The 15834-nt window shown below is 41.2% G+C and overlaps 1 protein-coding gene and 1 long non-coding RNA gene across 2 annotated transcripts in view; both read left to right on the top strand.

Moving 5' to 3' along the window:
• The window catches only part of ARL15 (ADP ribosylation factor like GTPase 15), a 372954-nt gene that overhangs the window by 76298 nt on the left and 280822 nt on the right, over positions 1 to 15834 (top strand). The window lies entirely within an intron of this gene.
• On the top strand, positions 1042 to 12820 carry LOC116661002. The gene is made up of 3 exons (XR_004316747.1): positions 1042 to 1052; positions 11469 to 11472; positions 12421 to 12820. It is a non-coding gene; the product is annotated as an uncharacterized LOC116661002 (long non-coding RNA).

Raw genomic sequence — 15834 nt, 5'->3', positions numbered from 1 at the left:
AGGGGCACTGGCCCAAGGACTGAAAGGGCTCTATCAGCCTTGCTCAGGAGCTTGGTTTGTATTCTGAGGGTTTTGGGGAGATATGGAAATGTGGTAAAGAGCAGAACAGAATAGGCAGGTCAGTGACAACTGGACAACCTAGCAATGATGGGCAGTGGGATTGAGGGGAACTGCTGGTTTCAAGAAATGGTTTCATCATCACGGAGACAGACACTGTTGACTGGCTGAGTATGCAGGGGAGGGTGAGAATCAGGGACTTCAAGTTTCTAGTGTGAGCAGTAGGTGGATCATGGGTGACCTTGCTCATTGAACTGGGGAACCTAGGAGAGGAACAAGTTAAGAAGAGGAAAGGATGCCTGTAGTTTTGGACGTGGTGAGTTTAATGTGTCTGTGGGGTATCTAGGCAGAAATGTTCCCTGAGCAGTTGGCTTACACAGTTCTGGACATTGGGGGAGACAAGGGAGAGAGAGGACAGGAAGGGAGAGACAAATGCACTGCCCATCTAGGTACAATGATCCTAGTGGCAATGGCCGAGCCACTTTGACCCTTTGAGTGTTTTCTCTCATCTCTTGTAAAGTATAAATAGTGTTTCCTTGCCTACTTCACCAAGCTCTTGTATTCTTCAAAATAAAACTAAAATAAGAAAATGTACCAAAAGCACATTTATAACTGCAAAGGACGTTACACATTCAAGTATTTATTTCACTGGGATTAAAAGGGGAAATGCTGTACATACGAAAACAGATAAGAGGCACCAGGGAGTAAGAGCCCAGACTAGGGGCCGAGGGAGGGGACAGGGTCACAGGGAGGACTTGGTGGTATACAGAGGAAGGGAAGGGCTCAGATGACACCTTTTCCAAGTCCAGCTGACTTTTTTGAGAGAAATAGGAACATCAAGAGAAGGAAACATGTTTGTTGGAAAGGTAACTTTTCAGGAAAAAGTCACACTGCATTTGACGAGATGGTATTTAGACATCTGGATGCATGTATCAAATAGATGGTTGGGAAATGTCATTCAGGGTATCTCCTCCTTGCTGATTTGTGCTCTTCCGGTTCCCCTTTCCTTTTATTTTCTGTAAGATTTAAACACAGCACCGCCTCAGAAATCCTAGCTGGCCAGCGCAGTGTGAATTTTAGGAAGTGCGGTCTGGATGCCTTCAGGAGGGCCCTGCACACTCCTGTTCACCACAGACCTTGTGGGTCCCTCGGATCCTTTCCTCTCTGTTGTTTCTGCCTCACAGATGGAGTGTTCTTGGCCTGCCCTGAAGGTATGGGACTTGATGAACCCAGGTTTACGGTTGCCCTGGACTTCTTGGCCTGAGAGGGAGAACGGTGGGGTGGGAGTGAGGACGAGGGTCAGAGCCACTCCAGACCCTGTCACAGAGGGAGTGCTGTGGAGGAGTGTTCCCTGGGGTCTGATGAGAATGGACTGATGTTTTCTCTTTCGACCACCGAGAGCTGCAGGATCTGGGACAAGTTGCCTAACCCATGGGAAACCCAGTTCCTCACCAGTAAGTGTACCTCCTTCAGGGTTGCCACCAAAGGAAAATAGCATTTGGGCACGCGTAGCAAAGGGTACGGTAGGTATGCTCTCAGCAAGTGTGGACACGTCTCTTTAGTTGGTTTTGTAGGAATATGGGGTTGAGAATTTAAAATAATGCTATAATTCATGCAGGATTGTCAGTGGTTAGGCAGGCTCTTTTGTTTTTTATGTTTTTTTGTTTTTAATGCATACTGTTTCCATTTATTCAGCTCTCGTAAGTGAGATTCCACTTAGAAGGTGTGTGGCATCTACTTAGTAATACTTACCTAAGCTTTTATAAATCTTGGCCAAATACCATCAGGATATTTCAAAGGGGAGAAGCTCGGACAAGGTCCTAGAACTCTTCTGGACAGTATAAATGATTTATGAGCACCATTCAGGCCCCTTGGGTCTTTTATTAAGCAATTAAACTCACTGGTCCTGGGGAAGGTATGCTCAGTGGTAGAGTGCATGCTTAGTATGCACAAGGTCCTGGGTTCAATCCATCAAAAAACAAACAAACCCAATCTGCTCCCCCCCAAATAAAATAAATAAAACAAAACAAAGCAAAAAATAAACCCACTGGTCTGGACCTAGAAATTCTGTACTTCCAATCCAAACCCCACTCTGTCTCAGGAGTTCTTTTTAAAGGTTACTCCACCAAGGAGGGGGCCTAGTTTGCTTTGCATGTGTGTTTGTCTGTGTTTTGAGAGAAGGGGAGTGGGGCAGACAGATTTTGGCTAACTCAGGTTGCCCCAAGGAGGGTCTGTTTTCCGAATAATTATTTCCCAAGGGTAAGTCAATGAAACAGAGACTGCTAGGTGCCTCTTCTCAGCTGCTGGTTCTTTTGGGGTGGAAGGAGATTGGGTGAGGATACAGAAGGCTGAGGGAGTAGGTTGAAGAAGGCTCCCCACTTAGAAAAAAAAATCTTCCAAAAGCCCTGTAGGCATGGTGGGGCCTTTCCTGCCAGCCATGTTGTAAGTTGGGTTTGTCTGGCTTTTTCTGAAGCCTGCTCTTTCCATGAGACCCTTCTTGATGTGACCCTGACCCCATTCAGAGGAAGCGGCTCAGTTTCCAGGTTGCTTCTGGGTTACAAATGAAAGAGGCATCTTTTGCTTCTACCACTAGGAGTTCCCTACCCGTTTCTGTATTAAGTGGTTTCTGCAGGGTAGAGTGGCTAAGAATTCCCTGGGAAGCATCGGCAAGTGCAGGAGATAGGGCCTGCCTCCAAAGATTTTGATTCAGTAGGTTTAGGATAGTCTGATTCTGATGGACACATTCTAGGTCAGTGGTTCTGAACCCTGGCTGCACCCAAGAATCACCTGGGAGCTTAAAAAAAAATCAGTGCCTGCCCCTACCCTTATGATTATAACTTAATTAGTTAGGATATTAATAGGTACACATAGACACCTGGTCTCAATAGTTCATAACTCAGCATGAGGGACACAGGTCAGCATATCTCAAACTAAGATCTTGCTGCCTGTCTCTAAAACTGTCTCAGTAACTTTTTAATTTTTTTTATTATATTTCATCCCATTGTCTACCAGATCTTCATATGTTCCCAACAGAGGGAATTCTGATTTGTGACCTTTCTCCCATCATCTCTTAATTCATTGTCCCAGGCTCTGTTGAACATGCCCACGGGATCTCCTGTAGGGTGTCCTTTTCCCTGCCACCCACCAGAGGGCAGGCACACTCAGTCAGATACTTGGGATATTACCTTCTCTTGGTGCACATTGTAGTTGGTAGAGAAAAGAAAATGTGTACTAAAGAAAAGAAAGACAAACCTATGAATAGGAAAGAGATCCTGTTGTTACTTGAGATCTTTAGTTGCCATGACAGGTTTTTGCTGCTGCCCAAGGATTTTTTTTTCTAGAAAGGCCAGTCTAAGGGAGCCATCACTGTGGCTGGAGTCTTGTCCAAACTTGAGGAGTATTCAGTGAATTGAGATGACTTGGTAGAGCAGTGAGGAGTAAGAAAATCTGTGCGTAACCACTGATAACCGAGGTGACAAGAGGGGCCCTTGGGTTCCAAGAGTGTCACAGATACCTCCCTCCTCACAAACATGGGTGGGAAAAAGCCCCTCAGAGACACCTGGAAATGCTTCTCCCAACAGTAAACAAGTTTTTTTTAGGGATGGTACGTTTGCTGCTTTTAAAGTAATATTTTAACATCCCCTTTCTAAAATGCACAGGTCATTGAAAGGAGATTGGGGAATAAAGAAAACAAACCTCTTGACTGAAGAGTTCTTAGAATCCTTAAAATGGGATTCGTGACTAGCAATGTTTTCTTCCTGATCCCAGAAATTCATTACGGGGAATATTTTTCTTTACACTAAAGAGAAGTTGTGTTGGTGTTTACATGGACGGGAGGAAGAGGAGAAACAAATAAGTGACTTACTTGGGGAAGAGGCTAGACCTCTTCAGATAGCTACAAGTTTTTGTTATAAAGCCTGATAGAAACATCAAGAAACAGTAGTGCAGGAGGTGAGAGTGACACTCTATATCCTCCTCATTGCCTTTGTCTTTTGTTGTCTTGGCGGTAGCAGCATCACTTTGGTGTTCAGGGACATTGAACATGAGGAGCATCGCTGGGCATCAGCAGTGCATCTGCTGTGCAGTTGCTAAGCTCTGACCTCTCAGCGCCTTCCTGCCCTTCCAAATGGGACTGTGCTTCTCCCCTGGTAGCTTCTGCTACTGCATCACAGCTCTTAGAGCTCAGGGGGAGACTGCAGTGCTGGAGAAAGGAGGAGGGACTGGTCCTCCTGTTTTCTTGCTGTTCCACTTGGTGCCTTAATCTGGCTGTCCACCATATCATTATTCACAAAAGATGAGATCTGAGCCAGCTCTGAATATTGGACCTTTTCTGCTCTATGCTTTATGCAGAAGTTAGTGATTTAGTCACAGTTTTGGACCAACACTTCTGTAGATTAGCGATGGGTGTCTCGGGAAGCCTTGTCATGTTGTGCTTTGTTACACAATGTGACCTGTCACAGAATGGTTTGCCAGGGTTAGTCAACTCTGGCTGGCTTTCTATGGATGCTTTTGCCCTTCCTTTTATAGGGTTCAGAGATCGTATGAGGCAGAGGCTAGAAGCAGAGTATGTTTGGAACTAGATGCCCTTAGAAATGAGCTCTCTGATGGGTATAAAGAAAAGGGAACTCTCCTACACTGTTGGTGGGAACGTAAATTGGTGCGATCACTATGGAAAATAGTATAAAAGTTCCTTTAAAAACTTAAAATAGAGTTGCCATATGACCGAACCAGTAATTCCACTCTTGGCCATATACCTGGAGGAAACTCTAATTCGAAAAGATTAATGCATCCCAATGTTCATAGCAACACTATTTGTGATAGCCAAGACATGGAAGCAACCTAAATGTCCACTGACAGACGACTGGATAAAGAAGATATGGTGTGACATACGTACGTGTACACACACACACACACACACACGTATATTACTCAGCATAAAAAAGAATAAAATGTTATTTGCAGCAACATGGATGGACCTAGACATTATCATACTAAGTGAAGGAAGTCAAACAGAGAAAGACAAATATCATATGATATCACTTATATGTGAAACCTAAAATATGATACAAATGAATTTATTGACAAAACAGAAACAAAGACATAGAAAAAAACCTTATGATTGCCAAAGGGAAAAGGAGGTGGAGGAGGGAAAATTTAGCAGTTTGGGATTAACAGATACACACTACCATATATAAAATAAACAATAAGGACCTACTGTATAGCACAGGGAACTATATCAATGTCCTGTAATAAACCATAATAAAAAAATATGAAAAAGAATCTATATATGTATATATATATGTCACTGAATCACTTTGCTGTACAACAAAAACTAGCACAACATTGTAAAATCAACTCTGCTTCAATTAAAAAAAAAAAAGCTCTCTGATAAAAGCTTTCTGTTTCTTCTAATTCTTGTGTAGGGTCCCCAGGGTCCTCTGGCTCTGTAGACTGAAGGGTTCCAAGTTTTTCTCTCTACCTCTGTCTTGTCTCTGCTTGCTTGAGATAATGTTGTGATCTGCTTTTCTTCCCTATCCTCTTATTTCCTGCTTCTGCTATTCCAGGTCCCTTCTCAGAAAGTGAGTTACTCTGAAGAAAACCTTACCTCCATCTGTATATGCAGGGGCCACCTACTGTTTTGTACCTACAGCTTTTTCTAGATTTCTGTGCTGACTGAGAGTTTTCCTGTCCTGTCACTAATTGTGAACGCGTTGACAGTGGCTCATGTGCTGTAAGGCATTGAAGTTGTCTGAAGTGACGTATCCCTGAGGGCTACTTGTTGATGGTGCTGAAATTGCCTGGTAGTAGCTGCCCTGGCGACCTTGGCAGTGACCCCAGAACATCCAGACCTCTCTGTCGCCTTGCTTCCTGGGCAGAGGATAGCCCATGAAATCCTCTGTGTAAAAGGTAGGGCAGACCTCTGCTGGCCCCTGTTTCTGTGGGCATGAAAGGCAGAGCCCCCACTGAGCTTTCCCACCGGTCTGGGTCTTCAAAGTGACCTCCAGCAGTGTGATTTAGTGGAAAGTGCTAAACTCTCCAAGATTCAGTGGCTTTGAGCAAGTCATCTGGCCCCAGAAGCCTCCATTTTTTCATTTGCAAAAAGATGTTCATAGTCATAGCAACAATAGATTTGAATTTTTTTTTAATTGGGGGAGGCAATTAGGTTTATTTATTCATTTATTTTTTTTTAATGGAGGTGTTGGGTCTTGAACCTAGCACCTCCTGCATGCTAAGCGCGTGCTCTACTACTGAGCTCCCCCTCTCCCACCCAGAGGCAGTAGATTTGCAGGGGCGGAGGGGCGGAGCCTGGCTCTGGCTTGTCACGCCCCTTGCGTGGTGTGGGCGGACGTGCGGGAGCGCCCTTCGCTTAGCTTGCCGAGGACCTCGCTGTCGGCAGGCGTCCTCTTTCTTCCTCGGTGCTCGCAGGGAGAAGATGAGCTCGACTGCTTGGCCTCGGGGCTGACAGAACCAGTGTCCTTTGCCTCAGGTGTGGTGAGTGCACTCGCCATGTTGTCTGATAGGCGGGGGAGAAGATCCTTGATGTCTCTCTTCAGTTGGAGGCCTGTGAATGGCGGAATGGCTTTTCCTGATGAGACTTTGATTTGAATTAGAAAATTTTTGTTCACGTTGATTTTTAAAACCTTCTAAACAGACAAAAAGCAAGGTCTTCTCTAGTGCAACTTTTTTACTTGTCTTGTGAAATAATCTATTCAGAAAATTTTATTTCTATTTCTCGTCCTTTGGATTTGTTTCACGGTTGCCCCTTTCGCCCTAGTTGGTCCGGTGACACTGTCATAGATTACCTCGGCTTCCGGGTTCATGCTTGGCCTTTGAATTCTGGAGGATGGTTTCTCCTTTCCTCGTAATCAGCCAGCTTCAGCCATGTGTATGGCCTGTCTGAGGATTCAGACACTGGGCTCTCCTGGTCGCAGCCTTCTGTCCTTCCACCTTCTACATCCTTCAGTCCCTCTGAACTTCCTGTTGTTCCTAAATCCAGTGGATGGCCATTTTCCACTTATTTTCATCTCATCTCTCACTCCCTTCCTTCTCTTGCTGGTTCTCAGGCTTTGACCTCCAGAGTCCTTCGTTGACTGGCATCCGTAGAATCCCTGCCCTTTTAACCTTCTTTCTGCCCACTGTTTCCACGGTCCTCTCCCTGCCTTCTTCCACCTCCACCCCTTCCCATTTCTACCTACCAGGCCACTGGAGGAAATGATATTTCTGGGCCCAATGCTTCTAGTATAGATGTATGCCACCTGCCTCTGCTGGAACCACAGTGGTCCTGAGAAAGTCCTGTTAGTTTTAGATCCTTCTTTCTGAGATCCCATTCCCATTCATTTCCTTACTTTGATAGGAATCTTGCCTTATTTTTAAGTGAGCAGGATGTTGAGCAAATGGAATGTCCTCAGCTCTCCTTTCCACCTCACCATTTATCCATATTTTGTTTACACAATTCTCACTTTCCTCCTTATTCTTTTCCAAGGCCAGCCTCTCTACTTAGGCATCCATCCATCTCCTGCAGGGCCTCCTGCCCCCTCTTCCCTGTCTTCCTCTCTCCCTTTCCATAGACTCTCTTCCCTTTATCCTGTGACCCACTTCACTTCCCTGAAGCCTTATCTTCACAAGGACCTCTCATCCCCTTAGTTACACATTTCTCAGGAGACCTAATTCTTTTCCCTGCTTCATTCTTCACCACCTTAGCCCTCTGGCCAGGTGGCGTCTTATGTTCTTCCACGGAAACTTCCCAAGTCAGCAAGGACCACTTCCCTAGTTGCCGGAGAATCTACTTCTTGGCATCTTCACCACCTTGTTGGACATAGTTCTCCACTCCAGCACATCTTGGATGGTTAGTCAGTTTATGTTGAATGGATGAATAAAGGAATTTAGCTTTTCTCCCTTGGTCTCCATGACATGGTACCATCTTTTTTCACTTGGAGTATCTCTGACCACGCCTTTTCAGGCTTTTTTCCACCTGGCTTTTAAATTTTGTTTTGCCAGCTTGGCAGAATGCTGAAAACTAAGGGAATCTTAATTGAGTACCCATTGTATGCCAAATGCTGTCTTTTATGTGCTTAAACTACATTAACTTTTCGGATCTTTATGACAACCATGTGAAGTAGTTAAGTCCCATTTTAGAGGAGAAAAGCTAAACTTAAGGGAATTTAAGAAACTTGCCCACATAAATATTAGTGGGAGAGAAGGGGTCTGAATCCTGTTTGGTTCCAACACCTGTGCTTTTCCTACAGGACTCAGGTGGGAATCACCTTTGTGTTTTACACAGTGCCTAACCTAGTCCTTGTATACAGTGTCTGTTAAATATTTGAGGAGTTAATCTGTGATATCATCTGTTCCTGTGGCTTCAATCTTTTTTTTTCCTTTAAAAAATATCGACTTAAAAATAGCAAAAAGTAGTGTGTGCTTGTTGGTAAAAATTCACAGTGAAAGTGTGCTACAAAATTAAAAAAAAAAAAAATTCCCTCCCTCCCCCTCTCACCACTCCCACTCTCAAGGGGTGGTGACAACTATCGTTTTTACACTGCTGATGTCCAAGTTTTCAATTTCAGTCCCTAGATCCCTCTTGAGTTTCACAATCCAATCTCTAACTGTTGAGCCCAGATGCTGATTTATAGCTATTTATATTTTTCCATATAATTGTTTGTGTTTATGTATTTGAGCCATTTGGCATACTTTTGGATGGTGGCAGATGTGAAATCAATCACTCAATCAACAAATTAATCTCTCATTCCGCCCACTGGCTCTGTTTACACGTCTGTCTTGTTGGCCCCTCCAGCTCATATTCTTCAAAATTAAACTCCTTTTCGTTCTTCCATCCTTCAACTTCATTTTCTGTGCCTCATCTCAATTAAGTTTCCACACCATCTCCCTGTCATCCTTGTCTCAACTCTCTTCGTGTCCCCATCCAATCAGATGGCACGTCCTTTCAGTGGCGGAGGGTGACTGCAGTGTGTTCCCACGGCCACTGTTGGAGTGCAGCCCGCATCTCTTCTGGCTTGGACAGTTACCTTGGCCTCCTCGTGATCCTCTAGCTCCACTCTGCCGAGACCTAACCTCCTACAACCTGAAAGGTCATCATGTCCCTTCATTGCGCGCGCTCACACACACACTTTTTATACTAACGCAGTCTAAGTTCTGGCCACATCTGTTTCTGGACCCTGTCCTGAAATTTTAGTCTTCTATGTGTATTCACACTTTCCTATTTACTCCAGATGCACCCAGCATTCAGTGCACTGCTCCCATGCTACGGCATTCCTGTAACCTCTTCCCGAGATGCTGCCAGTTCTCAAGTCCAGAGAAGCTCTTCCATCCTCCATGCACTTTTAATGCCACTTACCCTCAGTATTGGCACTTGGTTCCTTTTGCCTGTTGTTAGTGAAGTTGGTAATTTAGATCTATTGCCTCATTAGATTATAAATTCTTTGAAAGGACTGTGTGGCAGATATTTTTATGCTCCTTTATTTACATTAATTAATTGTACATAGTTACGTTTTCAGGTAAATGCTGTTTGGATTTGTTTTTATGGTACTTTGATTTTGAGACCTTAAAATGCAATGAGTCTGCTATTTTCATATTTGGATAATACCGTTGGCAAGCTTATACCCAAAAGCCCTAATAATCTATACAGTGGAAGTCTATGCTTAGTGGTCTGAATAAGTTCGTATAAATTATTATCAATTGATATTGATTATCAATCAACCTATACACCTTTTTATATCTCTAAACTGACCTATTTAAGAGGCTTTGGAATCGCATTATGAATTAGCCTACCGTGGCCTACTGCATATGAACTCAGAAGTGCCTCAAGAAAGGTATTGAAGGATTGAAAATACCTGTTCATTAAGTACTTCAATTCTCCTTTAACTTCTGTAATAAATCTTAATGTAAACATATTCTGCAGGTTCTTTTTAACCAAGCTGTTTTGAATATAAACTTTGTAAATGACTTCTATTTTATTTTAAAAATTACATAGTTTTTAAAGATAGCAAGAGGATGGTTTATTGTTCTTAAGCAAAGAAGATAGAGGACTTTGACCTCAGCACAGTCACTGTCATTTGATAACATAATGCATGATCATTTCAAGGCCCCCACTTGGCTCCCAAATGACCCATTTCTTCTCGTGAAGTATAGCTAGGCCAAGGCTTGAGATAAAAGAATGGGGAAGGGTTTCCCCAGTTTTCACTAGAGCCCTCCAGTTTTATCCCACTATGAACGGGTGGGTGAAAAGTTTCCCCAAGCTCCTTCTCTTTGGGAAGATAAGGAAGAGAAGCAGTGAGTGGAATGAGACAGCAGGAATACATATCCTGCCCTTCTCGCTCCTCCATTCTCTACCTTTGAACATTACAAATACTTTAATACCATGTAAGGGGATGATCTTATGTGCTTGCAGGACGAACATAGCTTTGACTTATTGCTGCCCAGCAGGGTCAGTGTTAACTTAGATGAGAAGCCCCTAGGACGTCGTAATGACCGTTGTAGGGGAAGCACCATAGTATCCATAGGGGGTTAAATATTTTTGATGTTTTGGGCATGTTTGGTTTTTTATGGGGTGAGCCCTAGCCAAACCATTTACTAAGCTGAACATCAGTTGTTGAGGGTTTGGTGGAGCTTTTTTTTTTGGAAGCATAGTACCACTTGGTTGCCACACTCTATTCCTAAATCTTTTGGGTAAAAATAATCAGTATCACTTTTTTGAATAAAATGCCAAGAAGCTGACTTAATTATGCTGTCTCTTTAAGTTGAATTTTTGCTCAAGAACAGCTCGAGTAACTGAATTGTACCTCTCAGAAATGTGAGAATCATTGGGGTTAAGGAGGCACTTGCTTACTTACCCTTTCAGGATTGATCTTTCAGTTCAGCGTGGCTCATTTTTACTTCCCATTCTCTAGTATTTAAAATTTGCTCTTAGGATCTGTGCATACTTACTTGGTACAGGAGGAGTATTTTCCAAGGCACTTGAGTGTCTCCTGCATTTTGATTGTTCAAAATTGTTACCAGCTTTTAAATGAAAACCCTTACTGAGGAGATGTGAGTGTGTGTGTATGTATATGTGTGTTTCTGGTCAAATAACATAAAAATTACTTCTCTGAGCCCCCATGACTTTTTTCCTTTGGTCTTGACAGATACTTTATTTATTCTTATTAAATGTGGTTTGTTTATATCTAGTTCTTTGTGTGAAATTCATGCTTAAGAAGAGTGGGGTTGTTTGGGATATATTTTTTCTTAAACCAGCTGGACTCTTATTAACTCTAGTTTGAAGATACGTATGTGTATGCATATATGTGCACATGTATTTATATGAAAGGGTGTGTGTACACACATGTCAGCTTCTTACTTGAGTGGTTTTTCAATTGTAAGATTTGAAAGAAGGAAAAGAAAAAGAAAAGGAAAGAAAGATCTGTTAAGAGGACAAAGGAATGCTCTCTTAACTGGGCTGGAATTGAAGTTTGTGTTTCATTTAAAATGACAAATCAGCAAATCCCTCTTCGGCTCTGTTGCATCAAGGTGAATTTTCCCTTCATTCTGGGCTTTGGATACAGTTTGCCTGGACATCTTCCCAGGAAAGCCCCTGTGTAAAACCCCCATTAAAGCAAAGGCATCATAAAATCATTTCATTTCCATAACGCTTGTCTTCTGACCTATGTGAAATGTACCAAACTCTTGAGGTGCGTATTCTGGGTCTTAACGTTACTAAACAAAAGAAACAATGAATACAAAATTCCCATATATGCCCAAACTGTGATACAAAAATGAAGATAAAAGGTAGAGATTCTTTCCTTCCATGTAGTGAAGCAATTTGGGGAAAGAAATGAGACTTTCGGCAGGAAGAAAATGTCAGATTTTTGGGGGGCGGCTGCAGAGTGCATTTCACTGCCCTAAATTCTGGAATTCTATTCAGAATTAAAGAAAAAAGGAGACACGTGTCTACTGATTTCACTCGTAGGACTTATCTTAGTGCTGGGGCTGGAGTTAGCACTGCAGATCTCACCAAAGCAGGACGGGTATTTCAGGCAGACTGCACGGTTTATTGGCTACCATTAGTTAGTTCCCCAAACTAAACAAAGAATAATAAATTATATGAGTGTGCGTTGTTTCTTATCTCTTGCTGGAGGCCATTGCTAATTTTAGGGCAAAATTAAGTGGGGTTCACTCTTTTAGGTAATTACAGAGTAAACCCCATTTAATTACACTAGTAAACAAACATGTAGCAAAGTGGAACCCGTATGCAGTTCTGGATCCACTGTTTAAGGTCCTTGGGACCTAGGGTACCTTGAAATGAAGGATGAAGTGAAGGTACTGAGGATTGTATTAAAAAATCAAGCAAGAAAATCGGCCTTCTAACTTAAGGCCAGTATTACCTGAATTCCATGCCAGAAAATTTCAAGGTAATGAAGCATATCAAACAGAAAGTTCGGTGAGGACGCACTCCGGGGGAAATCCAGCTGAATAAATTTCAGTACCAGATTCCACTTAGATAAACCGTTGACTCCAGAAAGCTGTATATCTCTTGGAGAAGCTTCTCTCTATTTTTCCTTCTTTCACCCACTGCAAAAGCAAACAAAATGAAGGATAGGGGAAGATAAAGAAATCATGTTCATATGCTGGATCAATTTCTAAGTCAATTTTGACCTTTATGGTAAACTGTTTTCCACATCTGCTGACCATAAATGTTTACATATGGTAACAGGTAACTTGCTTTAGTACCATATAATCTGCAAGGCATAAACAACTAGGCATTGTAATTAAATGGCAGTTACCATTATAGTTGAAGTAGTTACATGGTTATTAGTACCCCATTAAATAAGGTGATAGTGTTTTTATTTTCATAATCTATTGTAGAAGTTTCTTCTTTCCATACTTTTAAAGATCATAAATAATTTTGGTATGCTCTGACATTCAGTGAAGCCATTGAAAAGTAGGTTACTCCTCCAAGATACCTGTTAAATTATCCTCTTCGTGAAGAAATGTTAAATATGGAAGGATTAATTTTGTGTTAAGATTTTGATTTTGTTAGATGGTCACCCATAGTTTAGAAAAAAAACAGTCAGTATGGAGGAATGAATTTTTGGCTGTAATAGTTCTAATGTGATTTTAGAAATTCTTGAAAATCACATTATGAAATGTTAGTAGTTACCATTACCATTCTTTTTCTTTTTTCCCCCTTTCCTTTCCTCTTCTTTCCATTCTTTTGCTTTTCTACCTTTCCCTTTTCTTTCCCTTTCTCTCTTCTTTTCTTTTCTTTCTCTGACTACTGCCTTTTCCCCACAGATAATTAGTATGATTTAAACTGTATAGGTTTAAAAACAAAACCAAGACTTACAAGAAGTCCCCCAAAACTTGTATTTAATTAATATGTAATTTTAAAAATTAGAGTTCCCCTGTTTTGTGGTGATTGTCTTCATTCCTGATTCCAGTATTTAAAACAGGAAAAGTTTTAGGCCTTCCTGATTCAGTTCGTATTGTCTGTAGTACACTGCACCATCCCTACCAAAGAGGAGCATTGAATCTGAGATTTGATGCGTTTTAGTTACTCCCCCCACTCTGATCCTCTATATATGGCTTCTTTGCAAACAGTTTTGTGCAAGCAGACATGACTTAACTCCACTCCCTACGTAGAGAACTATTCAACTTTACTTTCATGTGTTTTGAATACTGCCTCATCTGAGACTGTGACAGCAATAAAGTATGCATGGCCAACCTTATTTTAATAGCACAAGAGAGCTGCTTTTAATTAATAAGTGGATCTCTTTATGTCTGGGGATTTTGGTTTATTTTGTGGCTCTTTGGAGTTCTGCAATTATGTGGCCTAAAAGGGCTATGTTAGTGGAGACTAAATCCTTTTAAAAATCAGTCATTTACATGTTTTGTGTCTGTAATCTGTGTTTTCAGATTACAGTCTTAAAGACAAGGAAAAAAAAATCCAGCAGTAGCAGTTTTTCTCTAGAATGTGAAAATCTACAGCCCATAATTGTATGTATTTTAGGAGTCATTAATGGAATGCAGCATCCTTGTACACTGATAGAAGACCAGCCATCCTGTTGACTTGTTATATCATCTGTCCAAGTTGCTTCCAATAATCTTCATATTGTGTATTTCCCCATTTGACATCTCCCTTTAAATTACTAAAAAATTGATATAGCTTTGTATAAAGCATCTACTAGGTATCTTTTTGAGCACTATAAAAGGTGTGCAAAGGCTCTTCCATGCCGCTGATGCTATTGTAGTCTTGTCTGGTATGCATAGGTTTGGATTTAGGTTAATCACACCTAGGATTTCAGCATGCACCAGCACTTGTGCACTATGCTCCCTCCCAGAGTGGCTTTATGGGTACACAAGGAATCCAGGGCCAGACTTGGACCCACAGTGACCCCAAATAAAGTGAATGATTCCTCAGTGGTAATATGGAACACTTTTATGACTGACATAGGAATGCCAGTATCCAGGCTTGCTTTTGCTGGTTCGTGATCTGCTTTCTTTAGAAGATATGTTCTATGTACTTCTGCATAAGGGGTAACAGAGATGATATTTTGAAGTATTGAAAAGAATTCTCTGTAGGAGCAGGAGCATTCCATGGATATAGGCATGGATGTCTTCTTGACTGGGTATTAGGTTAGTCTGTGGATCAGTAGATTTTAAAATTTCGAGTATTAAACCTAAAGAATTAAAGCTCTTTATACATCGAAAGGAAAAAGATGTTACATTTTTTTAAAAGTTAGAGGTAAAACTGTGAGCCATCTGACTTTTCTGATTTCTTTTTGGCTCCCGGCATCAAGTGTCTTTTGAAAGCTTCGTTGGGTCAGCTTTAATGGGAGGCTGCTCTGGGGAAAACGGCCACTGTATGGGCACTGTTAAACAGTTGGCAGTAGGTGGCAGTACTGTTCTGCTGCAGCATTTTAAAATCACATCAAATACTGCCTTAACATTTCATCCCCAGTCTAACTTTGAAAATGCTTGATTAGCTACATTAAGCAATGTTTGGGTGGTGGGTTTTTTTTTTTTTTTCCTCTCTCTCCTTTTAAACTTACAGAATTAAAGCCACAGCCTGAAAGAAAGCCATCCCTGGTAGACAAACATGATGATCAGTTGTAACTGAGTCATTCTAATGTGGGAAATGGCATATAGGTTTTTAACTATATCTATATAAATGTATAAGATGGTTAACAAGAATGATTATAATTTCTCACTTACTTTGTCTTAATTTTTTTCTCCTTAATTCTATCTAGGTTAACATCTGATCACTATGGTAGATCATCTGAGATATGCATTTGTGTGTACATATTACTTCTTTTTATTCCTATGGGTCTACACATATACCTTCCGAATGAAATACTTTTTAATCCTGTTAAGGTATCTGGGTGTATATTAACTAACTGGTAGGCCAAAATAGCTAATGTCTTTATAGTTTTTATATATTGAGAAGTTCAGAGAATAAGGCTATTCTGGGGGAAGGAAAACCTTCTTATTGGGTTTTTATGGATCCTGTATAGAAACATGCTCTACAGAAAAATAGGCTGTTCTTCTATTTGTCTTTGTGATCCAGATTATTTTGTAATAGTTAACTCTATTTTAGGTTGAATATAAAAATAACAGTGTATAATCATTATGTAAATGGAGTCTTGCACAGTTATTGGCAGTTAATGTATTTCCTGAACTTCTAAAATTTTAAGATATTTTTAGGGAAGATGTCATGTACTGTGGGAGGAGGAAATTGGTAGTTTTTCTTTTTTTCTTTTTAAGAAACAAAAGCATTGTGATACTAAT

This window comes from Camelus ferus, chromosome 3 (assembly GCF_009834535.1).
Source record: "Camelus ferus isolate YT-003-E chromosome 3, BCGSAC_Cfer_1.0, whole genome shotgun sequence".
Classification (NCBI taxonomy): Eukaryota; Metazoa; Chordata; class Mammalia; order Artiodactyla; family Camelidae; genus Camelus; species Camelus ferus.
The sequence above is the reverse complement of the archived record's forward strand: the minus strand, read 5'-3'. Positions and strand labels throughout refer to the sequence as shown.